At 36.6% G+C, this 13,155-nt stretch overlaps 1 protein-coding gene across 5 annotated transcripts in view; it reads left to right on the forward strand.

Moving 5' to 3' along the window:
- The first annotated feature begins 7,790 nt into the window (after positions 1 to 7,790).
- The window catches only part of ST18 (ST18 C2H2C-type zinc finger transcription factor), a 100,381-nt gene continuing 95,016 nt past the window's right edge, over positions 7,791 to 13,155 (forward strand). For 2 of the 5 annotated variants that reach the window (XM_071554546.1, XM_071554550.1), the window contains exon 1: positions 7,798 to 7,879. The gene's annotated coding sequence lies outside the window, so the exon portion shown is untranslated. Of the gene's footprint in view, positions 7,880 to 12,719; positions 12,851 to 13,155 lie in introns of those variants that run through there. The other 3 variants (XM_071554549.1, XM_071554545.1, XM_071554547.1) reach the window with 3 other exon arrangements.

The following is a 13,155-nucleotide window of genomic DNA, read 5'->3' on the forward strand; positions in this document are numbered from 1 at the left end:
CATTTCCAACAAAGAGGGAATGACTGCTTTTAGATATGTGTCCTAGTTCAGCAGATGGGACCAGTTTATCACTGTGATGGGGTGACCAAAGCTGCGTTCTACACCCTTTATTCATTTCCCAAGAACTGTTAACAGTGGACCATTTGCAGCAGCTGCCCAGGGCACACTCGACTCCTCAGGCTGTGAGCTGGGTGTGAAAGACACCTGAGAGATAAGAGCTGTGATAACTCCCCTCCAGGGAGTCATTAGTACCTTCACACCCAGCCTGAGGAGGCATGTCTGCTAATGGGCCATAAACGATTCCAAAATACCCCCTGACTCACAGAGTCAGATTACCCATTGTGTAAGTCTCCGCCCTCGGGGAGGTACTGGGTGCTTCCTCCTGGACCTGAGGGTTTGAAGACCTCAGGAAACCACTCATCGAATCCAGATGAGGACCCAAACCTTGATAGGAGGAGACCACTGCTTTCAACCAGACTGTAACCACCACACTTCACCAGACTGCAACTGTCAGCTGTACCAACAGGTTTTTCACTTCGTTTTACTTTGGACTTGGAGGAACCACGTGGGGTTAAGCACAGGGGCTAACAAACCCCTTTGTGTTTGTGCCTCAGGGTGCTGAGCCATACTTCCAGGTTTTGTGAGTTAAAACCAATTTCTCTTTGTGCCATTGCATTTATTGTAATATTGTTATTAAATTGTAACTCTGACTCATAATCTCTTTTGTGTTAGGTTCATTGCTCCTGCTGGTTTACCTTTAAACCAGCACAAAGTGCAAGAAGATAACATATACTGAGTTACTGAGGGCTAGTGCCTTCAACTTATAGATTGCCTAAAGACACTGTGGTTTACACTAGCTGCTCCCTGCATTCAACCTCATTTATCAGTTTGGCTCATTTCCTAGGATTAGGTCCAGAATAGCCTATAGCCATATAGTTCAACAAAACTGTGTAAGAAAAGAAAGCAAGTCTCATCCATGGAAACATAGTTCCCTGTTTTGTTTTTTTTTTTCAGGTAGTTGTTATTCCCTTCCTGTATCTAAACATTTTAAATTCTTTGTGATTGAAGACCTGGAATTCTTGTAGATCTCATTGATTCATTGAGATAAAAAAAGAAACAACAAACAAACTACCAAAAAACCCCCCTCTTATGTCTCTCCTTTACTTTCATGGTAACTGCCTAGAAAAGGTTTATAGTACTATTTCCATTCACAAAAATTATCTCTTTGATGTTATAAAGAAGGTTGAAAATCCTGAAGGTGCATCAGAATATAAAATTAGATGCTATTGTGATCACATACACACAGTTGAACCTGATTTTGGATTCTTTTAGTGCAATGCTTAAGATAACGTTGTGAGATCAGTGTGTAACTTAAGTCTTTGAATATACTCCAGTAAAGTTATTCAAAGGTCAGCAACATTATTTCAATGTTATTTAAAAAGCCACTATAAATTTAGAGATTTTAACAAACACTGCAATCTGAAAGGTTTTAAAAATATGATAGAAACCTCTGTATTAGGGACATGCTTCTACTGAACAAATCAGACTGTTTATTAAGACATATCTATAAAATAAATCCTAAAAATTTAAAAGCAGAAGGTAACTGTTAATCCTGTGCCAAAATACTGGAGACTGAAGGAAGGAAAGAGATGCCAGTATTTTCTCTCTTTAAAGCCATGAAAGATATTTTTAAAAATTCTTCTTTCAACTGGCTGTTTTCATTGTGATAATTAAAGTTGAGACCCATTTGAATTTTTCTTTATCATTCAGAATTCTTAAACCCCAGGAACATTACCACTGTTTATACAATGTCATGAAGGTTTTCTTTGGATAGGAAGTATGTTCTTCACACAAACAGCAAGGAGAAAAGAAAATTGTGTGCATGATTTCCCTGAAGGAAGGAGCTGTCAGGGATCAGGTAAGATATTGCTGACAATTGCTGTTGGAGTTTTGTGCATGTTTCTGAGAGAGCAGCAGAAAAGGTTGCCTAGGCACATTCTCAAGACATGGATATCAGCTAAAAAACTCTGAAGAGACACAGTTGGAAACCTAGGGAGATCTGAGGACAAGAATTTTGGCTGAAAGACAGGCGTTCAGCAGATGAGTGTTTACCTGTTGAATTTTCTAATCTGGAAAACTGTGGAATGCGAGCAACAGAAGCAAAAGCAGACGCTTGCCTGCAGGCAAGTCCAAATCAGAGTAGGAATGTTTCCCAAACAGAAACTGCAATGCTCCTACTCCAAGGACCACAGGCAGGCTTCAGGAAAAAATGTCTAAAGAAAAATATGAAGGGCACTGAAGCAATGACACTGTTGTCAGAGCTCAGGATACTTATAAAACTATGTTCTCAGCATTATGTGGAAACTAAGATTAGGTGAATTTTGTGTGAATATTTTCAGGGCTAATTTGCTCTGTTGGAAATCATTAGTTTCCCAAACAAGATTTAGTCTGATGCTGCAAAGACTCATGATGAAATTTTCAGAGGTTAACATTAGGTGTTAGTGGTGTCACCCCTTCGTCTTACAACATTTGTGATGGTCTGTGAAAGGTAGAAATGGCCCATGTTGACACAAATGCGTAAAACAGGCAGCAAACAGATCAATAATTTAGAAATCAAAAGTTCTGTAAAGTTGACATAAACAGGATAATTTTGCTTTTTGAATGAAGACTTGAAAACTACTAATTTATGACATGATCAACATTGTGACTCAAAAGAATCTTTCCAGCTGATCAGTTATCTAAATTGCAAATGAAAATCTGGTGGTATCTCTGATATAAAGTTAAAGATTATTGGGGGTTTAGTTATGCATTTAATAATACAATTATTAGGAGAAAGATGTGTTTGAGGGCTTTTTTTTTTCAATTAGCAGCAAGAGCAGAGAAAATGTGTTACTAATATTTAGCCATATTATGAGAGCTTTTGAAAGGCTTAATCCATATCTGACGTCACCGACACCTAATTTTTTTGTGCTTATGAAATAACTGCTTTCAGTTACTTATTAATGCTATATATTAAAGTAAATAAGACTGCAAAGAGATAAATATTTTTTCCCCAGTTTTAGATAAGCCTGAATTTCATAAAACTTCAACTCAAACCACAATATTCTACTCTCAGTGAGGTACAATTCCAACAAAAAGCCCCCTTAGGGATTACTTTATGCTTTGCATGGAGAGTTTTCCACGGTCCTTTGAGTACTTTTATAGAAAGACTAAGAGAATTAGGTGCATGCCTGTACTCAGAGGCTTTGAGAAACCCACCTGAAATGTCTGTTTCCACCTTCCTGTGATAGAATTTATTGTCAGGAAAGTAGTACCTCAAAATGTGCTGGCTCTCTCTAGGATGCTGTTGAGTAAAGATTAAAGAAAGAAATTGGCTAAAGAGAAGATGAAATCTTTCTTTCAGTGAATGGAGTATTTCACAGAGAAAATGCTGAAAACCTTAACACTCCCAGGAGCCAATATACAATTTTAATAGGATAATTATTCCTTTGTTAATATTAGTTCAGGTATCCTTTCTTCTTCCTCCTTTTTTATTCCTGTAAACTGACACTTTTGAAGTAATATGTTGTACAAACATGGCTAGTGCATTTACTAAATGTCACATCTAAGTCAAATGCTTAATCATTTGTAGTTTTTCTGTTCTGTATATATATATAGCAGCTTTCCTCAGCAGAAGCCGGCTGACATAACTCACTCCAAGCTGATTTATTATTTTTATTCAACCTGGTGCTTCATGGGTTTGGCAACTTTGGTAATGTTATTACCTGTAATGACTCTGCACTTCGTGCTTGATGATGCCAATGCATGCAACGAATTTACTGGCACCAGCAGAGAATATTTCATTCCCTTATCTCTTTGTGAAGAATCAAGCTCCATCTCCCATATTAGTTGCTATTCAATATGTCTCATGTAATCTCTCTGATTTCTTTGATACCTCTCCATTTCCAGAATCCTTAGATATGATTCTGCTGAGCTAATAGCTGTTCATAGAAGTAAAAACATATTTATTATGTTGAAGTATCTTTATGACTATTGTCACTGTTTATTTTTTCTCTCATGATGTCTCAAGCATGTCTGTTTTGTTCAGGAGGTTGTATCATAAACAAATCTTGTCTTTTTAAAATAGATCTGGAATATCATTTGGTAAGATGCAGGAATACAGAGAGCACCTCTACTTCTGCAGAGGAAGAAGAACTTTTATTTTGCTTGTGTTTTTTTTTTTTTTTTTGCTGTATCATTCTCTTCATCATAATTGTGAAGATAAACTAAATTGAAGTGAAAACACTGAAAATTGTAGTACTATTTAATACAATATCCATGGTATTTATTTAAAGTACAGTTTTTGAAGTTTTCCCTGACCTTGGATAGCAGTCAGGTAACTGCTGTACAGTCTACAAGGAAGCTTTCTCTGTCAGTCTGGTTTATCAGGTGTATTGTCACCACTTATTTACAACTTGTGAACAGTATTTTATTTATCAATTGAAGACTATAAAATTTTGTACCTGAGATTCATATTAGACCTGCACAATTTCTTACCATAAGTCTGAATAGTAATTTCTGCATATTGCAATGCACATTTGTTTCATTTGTGTTTCTGCAATTAGATATCTTTCTCTTATTAGATATCATTTTCCCCTAAGTAGTAGTGTCAGAGATAATTTAACTTTCTTTACCTTTTTTCTTGTTATTTGTGTGAACTTTGAACCTTTCATTGCTTAGATGATTAGAATAGGCTAACTGTTGCAACCTAAAGTTTTGCTAAGTTTTAATCACTTACATCCTAAGTACATATTTTTGGGTTTTAAATGGATTCTCAACACAATCCAATCTTTGCCAGTTTTTCTTTACATACTGGATTGCAAACCATGCAAAATGCAAAATTATGTTAAATCTGAATTTATGAGTGATTTAATGGCAAAGATTTTTTCTTTCTTACTTGTGTCTCAATGTTATGTAAGAGATACCTTCCAAACGCTTTTTTAAGTAAGCAGTTTTCAATATGCATGGCACTAAACCCACAACTATATAGACAGTCATCATACAGGAAATAATAATCTGTATCCACAAATTTTACTCATCCTCTCTCCCATGTTCTTCCCATGACTGAGCGGATCTGAACAGCTTTGTTAAACAAGCTGCACTTTTAAGATAAATGAGATAGCTTACCACCCAGGACTATACTTAACATTGGAAAAAATAAAGACAGTGACCTAAATACCAATCTCACTCTATGGTCAATTAAGACCATACACAGTAGATCACAGAAAAGAAAAAAAAAAAAGGCTTGGAAAAAAGCTCCATCTGGTTCAGAAGACAGTGGCCAGTCCCATAAATAACACAAGCTGTCAGGAAAACATCATTCCTATAGTACTCTGTGTATTGGCTTTTTGTCCAACTACAGATCCACTAAAAGGAGATTCAGAGCTTTGCATAGGCTTGGACCAAACTTATTTCTTCATCTTACCATAAGTGCCACATTCATGAGTTATTCTTAGATTAGCAAGGTGGAGAATGAAATGTACTGAAGTAAAGAACATGGACATATACAGTTTTGGAATCCTATTGCACAGTCACGCATACACAGACTCACATACAAACACACAAAACAACCCCACAAACCCACAAAAAAAGAGGAAGTCTGGAGTTTCATTTCAGCTGAGCATTTTGGCAATAGGAAAATAAAATTCATCAGCAACTTTATATTTGGAAACCATAGTTACAAACTTTATGCCACAGTGTCAGGTAGAGGAACAATTAGTTTTACTTTACAATTGTTTGTATTTTAAATAATTCTGGTGGGAGCTAATAAGTAGTTTGCTATACTAAAGACAGTAAATAAACACTTCCTGCTTTTACTGGGTTATAGGAACCACACATTTTTTTTCGCATTGAGATGTTTTTTATAGTAGAAAAGGAGAGGTCATTCAGTACCGAACGTTTGTACTCTGGTAGCATCTGTTACTAGGTCAGAAGGTGAGAATGCTGGGTGCTGTACAGTCATAGAATAAATAAATAAATCTTCTGGAAGTTTACAACATTGGTGCTCAATAAAAATATGCATGTAGATTTTTTAGATGGAAACTAAATTTCATAGAAGTTGATGATTGGAAATGCTAATATAGAACAATGAGCAGTGCTGAGGTTACGGTGAGCCCTCACAAAACAGGAGAGGGATTCACAAGCCCAGCACTGCCTCTGGAGTTTCCTATCACTTGCTTCAAGAAAGCATTTTGCATTCCACATCTCCTCCAGGTAATGCCACTTGGTGTGTCCTCTCTGGCTTTAAACTTAAGGCTCAGGGTAAGTGGTGTCCAATGACAGGACTGAAAATTATTTCAACAATAATTTTTAAGAGTTCTGCTGTGTGCCGGCTTCCTTGGTCTAATCCTGCACTAAACCTCTATTATATGATGGAGCCACCATTTCCCAGAGTGTTTTGTCAGTTTTACTTAAACACCCTCCCCTCTATTGCAGAGGGAGACAAAGAATTCTCCATTTTTCTAAGGTCTTCCCTAGGGAAAAGAACAAAAGACATACAAGTTTGTGTATTTTTGTAGTTAAACATACAGTTCATAGCTGAACTTTATTTCTGAGGAATCAGATGATTACTGCTACACTCAAAGTATTAATGTATGTCAAAGTTATGGCACCAACAGAGTGAAGAGAGACTGTGGTTATTTTGCTTTCTCAGTGGTGACCCACTTCTGACTGTTAATTTGTTGAAGGTAAATAGCAAACTGCTGCATTCATTTCTCTCTGGTTTGCATTCAGAAGACAACATATAGAAACAACATACAGAAAATTCACTTTGAAACATTTCCTTAAAGGAGCATGATCAGTCCCTGTGGAGAAATTCACAGCCTGGAGAGAGCCTTGTGCTTGGGTTTGATAGTGACAGATAGCAATGGAATATGGTACTTAGTGCTCTGAACTAAGAGACCATTATGTGTGCAACTCATAGTGAGACCATGGCAGAATAAAGCTTTCCCCAGCCCCACCCAGAAGTGTGGCTGCCTTTGTAATTTTAATTGGTCTGTGTTTGTGGAGTGGGGCCTCTATTTACTTATGGCTTGGGGCTTGTGTTTACCAAGCCTGGTGGAGGCCAAGTGTCATATCACTGAAGCTTAGTTCCTGCAAGCTCTCCTGCTATATCTTGAGGCACTTTTCTTTTCAGTATCTGTGCCTGTCTAATTCACGAGCTTCTGTGAAACAAGCACAGGAGGGTACAAGGCCTACAGGGAGGAATTACACCTAATTACTCAAATAATTGCTAGGCTGTTGCCTTCTTAGTCACTGAAAATAATTTCCAGGTCCCTGGCTTTTATAGATAGTCTTCTAGAGGCAGGAGGACACAGCCCCCTTTTTAACTCAGCCCATTCACTCACAAAATCAGAACACTCGAGCCTGCAAAATTAATAAGCACCACTTCCATTACATATATTTTAGGTTGTTGTTGCCGTGGCGATAAAGTCAGGGACATTGAATCTCCTCTGTTGAGCCATTGTTATCATCCCTGGCCATCTGCTGCAGAGGAGTGATATTCCATCTCATTTGCATGATGACTGATATATGGGAGGTTTGGAAGGACATATGCCACAGCAATCATGTGATGAAAATTAAAGTGAAAGTTTTGGGCCCAGAGCCGAAAAAAATCTGTGTATGCGCATGAGGCTGTTGATGTGCAAATGTGAATCATATTGAGAAGGTTTGAATAGGGAGGTGTGACGTAAAGAGGGGACACAAACGCAGGTGCTTATCTCTAGGCAGTCAAAGGCGCTGGATGTCATATCATGGGAACTACCTTTCAAAGACACAGCTTTAGTGCACAGTTCAGCACACAAGGGAGGAGAAACATATAAGTTTTGGAAACAAAAATAAAGTAAGTTTAACAACTTTTTCACACTACTCTCAACCCACTGATTTTAAGCAACTTATACTGTTAGTAACTTTCTGGATTTTTTCTTGTTTGTGCTCTTAGTTTGCAAAAAGCAAAAAATCCTTTCCATATATTGATGCTGAAAGCTTGAGAGATTTGTATTAAGAAGTTTGGGGGGGTTTAATCCATGTTTAAAATGCTCTTTGCAAACTTTTCTTTTTCATTTAAATGACCCTAATGTTGTTTCTTCTACTATATATGCTTAGTCATTATCTTAAATGCTATTTTGGGCCTCAATTAAAAAATAGCTACTTGTAACTGCTTTGAGAAATCTTTCTGAATAAAATGTCATGGTGTAATTGCATTTATACTGCCTCAGTAAAGCCTTTGTTCATATACATTTTACAATTGTGCAAATTTGCAGCTCAAGCTATTTGATTTGAGGAAATGATCACAAGGACACTTTTCCTCTCATTTTGAAAAGTTACTGAACTTAAATATAAGCTTTTAAAAAAAGGAGAGAGAAAATAATGAGGAGGAGAGGGAGTGAGTGGGACCAGTGTATTTCTAGGAACTGTTCGATAGATGCAGGTTCACTTGCAATTCTGTATTAGAGACTAAAGAGCTTTCTCGTGATGTTTTACAGAGCTATGTTTTTAAAATTATGATTATTGATCAATATATTTATTAGCTTTAAGGGCAAAAAGGGTCTTTCAAAGTGTGAAGTTTTAGTCCTTTAAATTATTTGGGACTCAGAGAGTGAATTCTGATTAAAAAAGTGAATACTGTACTTCAAAATGCAGAATGAATGGATGTGTCAGGAAAATCTTTAGAAAGTTAAATGACAGTAATATCAGGCAAGGTTGAAGAATGAAATGGACCTTCTGGGACAACATTTTGCAGGCGGATAATTTTTATGAAATAGCATTTGATGCTAGAGAAAGTCTGTTTAATACTCTGATCAGCAATAGCTCTCTCTCTCTCTCTTTTTCTCTCTGACTTTGTCTTTAACAAAGCACTTAGTTCAGATGTTTGTCTTCCTTCATATGTAAATAGCATCACAATCTTGTGCAAGGTGCTGTGAATTTTTAATTTAAGAGATTATAAAGCACAAATCCGAGATTTCATCCTTAAACTGTAAAACTGTATGGGGTGAACTTTGTCAGTTAAGCATCTTTGTAGGATTCAAAACGACCACTTACTACCTCTTTTGTCAATTAAATTAGTTAAGTTAATTGCATAGATGTATCTTTGGTTTGGCTGTGCAATGGTTTTGTAATTTTGGGGGGAACATGCAGCATTTGTGATGAAAGCTTTCTCTGAGACAGTAATATATTTCTGCTATAAGGTAGCTAACAATACAGATTTGGAATGAGGAATTTCTAAATATAAGCTTTGCCTTTTAACTTCCCAGTTTGGAGCATTTTATTTTTACTTGTAAATATCATCTGTGTATTACAGTACTTTCATGCCTGCAGGCTAAGATTACCAGTCTTCCTTTTTTTCTTCCTCCTTCTAAATATTCAATTACTCAATGGTAATTATTATTATGTGGCCTTCTTGGCTTACTGCATTATTAGATTAATATAGATTTCTTGTGCCAAATTAGCGGAAATCACTGTTATCCACAACAACAAATCACTTCTTTTTTCTTCTTTTTTTTTAATAAGTTTTATTTACTTTGTTGAATACGAGGAAGACTTTTACATCATGAGATTTTATTCTTAAGACTTCTAATATAGTTTTGAAAGCTGAGCGGGAGAGAGTGTCTTTTTGTTTTGCTTTTTCTTTTGTGGGTTTCTAATAAGTAGAAACTTTGGTTCAATTATAACTTCATTCGTTCAGAGATCCATGAATAGGAACCTTTGTGAACGAAATCGCAGTTCAGTGCCCCTGATCTCTGGCTATCGTGACAGAGGTGTGTAGCAGAGGTGAGAAAACCGAAAATGAAAGAAGAGGAGCTGTCCAGGGTACTGCAGCTGACTAATATTTGCTGTTACTGCACCGAAAAAATCTTTACTGAAGTGTTCACAAAACTGCTAAAATTTGTTATTTTTTGTTTTCCTCCTCAAAAATAGACACCCCCCCAACATTATAATGAAGTTGACTATAAAAAACATGTTTATGAAAAACTTGACTCAGTAACATGTCATCTCTCTGTGAATAACAAATACACCCTCATATCACAGTGACTTTCAAAAATTGCTCATTAACGTTAAATATTTGTTCAAAGGTTTTTTTCAAAGTTACAGACAATACAACTTTTCTGGTATAAATTAATCTGTGACTATAACAAAAATGGTTTCTATGGTAGTGCTGTAATGTAAACAAAACAAAACAAAAAAACCAGATCCCAATCTTGCATTACTTGATTGCTTTTGAAATGAAGTCTTGTCCTTATGTGACCTGAAATGTGTGGTTATAAAGCTATAGAAATCCAAACGATCATATTTGTTTGATACAAAATGAAAAAAAATAGTTAAATTGAAAGTTTAACATCATGAAATTCAAAATCCCAAGCGGTATATAAACATTAAAAGAAACTTTGGACTGCTAATCCTAGGAAATGAGTTTTATGGATTGAATTCAACAAGGCTTCAGAAATGGTTCCATCTGCTGCCTAGCAGCTGGTGAAAGGATAAATTTAATTCATTAATTCATTTGGAAAAAAGGATCCAAGTAGTAAAGACTTCATTGCTCAAAATGCATATAGGTGAAAATCAAAACTAAAATTAGATTCAGCTGATCATCTTTGATAATGAGGAACATTTTCTTTGTAATTTTTATAATTACCTTGATCATGCAGTTGACAGTATTTTGACTATATGCTGTTAACGAGTATTTTTATGTCTTAAAAAGTTCAGAACAGTTCTGAAAGTATAATCACACTTCTGGGAGGGACATCTCTACTTCGGGAGTTACAGATTGTGTAGGTTTAAATAGCAAGGTTGTTTCACTGAAATAATATTACTGTCTTTCTATGAATATTTGCAACTTCTTTCTTATTAAGTCAGTTTAAGAATACAAAATAAGGTAACACTGTAATTAGAAAATAGACCTATGCACTGTAATTAGAAAATAGACTTATGCACAATTAAGTCACCATAATAATTCAAACCCAGAACTTCAAATGTAAAGAGTTTATTGCTTTACTTTTATAGTAGAGTCACAAGCTTTATCTTTTCCTTCCTGTCTTCATTAATTTTCCTTTCATGGTAAGTGCTAAAAATTTAGAGTATAAGTGAAAAATATAAGTTAACAACTGAGAAAGGACAATTTTTTAAAATACAAAGTTTTGAAGGCAAAACTGATTGGACAAATTCTTCAATAATGGATTGGCATTTAAATTCTGGCTATAAAGTTATCCAAATTGTCACAACCTCCAGATAAAGATTCTTTTAAGAAAGTTGTTGCCACTACTTACTTTAACCTAAATCACAAGCAGTGAGTGCAAAGTTAATTAAGGCTTTTGAACAGTGAGATGGTCAAGTGGCAAAGGCTCTTGTTCATCTTGTACCAGTGGCACAGGTAAACCTGAGTCTCATTTCTTGCTCAGGAATACACAGGACTGATGAACCTGTTATTCTGAAGCCACCTAAATATCTGCCAATGCCTATTTTCAATGTTTCTGTGTGAGATGATGATTTCATGAATGATATTTGGCTTTTCCCATTTCCTCTGTAGCCCATAGCTCACTGTGGTGGGTTTGTTGGATTTACTATAAAGGTTCTGTTCGCACCCTGTGGGTTGGGTTAAGAATTAGGATTTATGCATTTACTTCTACTGTTGCTTTGTTTATACAGCTTTGGTTTAGTTTTGATCCTTTTTTTTTTTTGCCTTTGAGGCTCTTCCACAGTGTCAGCTGCTGACTGATAGTAGGAGAACGGCCTCGTGGTGTGAATGAAAGGGACCTAGCGGTTGGTAAACAGAGATAAGGAATAAATAGAGCACAGGCAAAAGGAGATAGTTCTGTGGGAGCCCAGATTGCCACCAGTCTGTTCAAGTGAGATGCAGTGCCTGTCCTTTTCCCAGATTAAATTAGTGTGCGAAATCTCCAGTGACCTCCTCCCCTTCTCCCCATACTCTTTAGCCAAGCTGAACAGCCTCTGCTGTAAAGTATTCATTTTATCCAGGGACAAGTTGGACAATAGAACTCTCCCTGTTACTTATGGACAGCTGTCGTATTCATAGGGCTTTTCAGCATTTCATTTTTCATAAGAGTTAAAAGGGTTTTACCTTGTAACTGACGAGAGGTTAGAAATGCAAAGATGCCAGCCCTGAGGTTGCCTGTAGTAAGGAAGTTAATAAATAAATATCACACACACACAAATGCACAAACACATCCCCTCCCCAATGTGTGAAAGGCTGTATTTTTTTTTGTTAGTGCTGCTCTTCTTATTTAAAGGGGTTTAATTGTGATAACATGATTACACTGAAGCATGAACTGCATGGAGAAATTAACAAGCAGAGACACAGTGATATGCAGGGCCCCCAAGGTTCCCTAAATTAAAGGTGACCAGTGCAAACCCAGTGAGTGCCCTTTTGCATTCTCTGCCCTTGCTTTTGCCTACAACTCTGACCACTTTATTACCTGCAAATAACTCCCAGGAAAGAGTAAACACTCATGAGATACCTCTGTGGTCCCGTATTTTTTTTAGTGATTTACTGCAAATATAATTCAGCATTTTGACTGATTAAATAGACCTTCGGCAACCTTGAGGGTCACTGTGTAGAGTATGTACATAGAAAATGCATCAGCCCATTGTACCCTGGCAGCTAATGAGATTGGTCGTTAAGTAAATGACACAAAGCCTACAAAAAAAGCTTAGCAGCTCACTAGAGTATCACAGAGTGTCCCTGCACACCACACAACGACACAAACAGTGGACTAACCTAGCCCACCCCTGCTTTATTCTACATCACTGCTTCCCTGATGTCAGCGTGAGAGGCAGAACAAAGGCTAAAAGGCACACGGTAAGTCAGTCTGACAATTATGCCCTAGGGAGAAAGTAGAGCAAATCTTAGCCTAACCATGGGGTTGAAAGTCCTTTTCTAGACAAGTAGGTCATAATGAAGGGATTTTTTCCCCCTCCTGTCACTTCATGAAGGGGAGGAAAATGTCTCTGGAATCAAGGTTGGGTTTATTTCTTGTTTGCTTGTTTCCTTTTCTCTCGTCAGATTTGCCAGCTTTCAAAAGTTTCTGGAATTCCGAAAGTAAGGTGAAACAATATGTTTTGTGAACTGGATATTTCAATTATAGTTTAGTGAAATTGTTTGTA

Source organism: Pithys albifrons, chromosome 4 (assembly GCF_047495875.1).
Source record: "Pithys albifrons albifrons isolate INPA30051 chromosome 4, PitAlb_v1, whole genome shotgun sequence".
In the NCBI taxonomy this organism is placed as follows: Eukaryota; Metazoa; Chordata; class Aves; order Passeriformes; family Thamnophilidae; genus Pithys; species Pithys albifrons.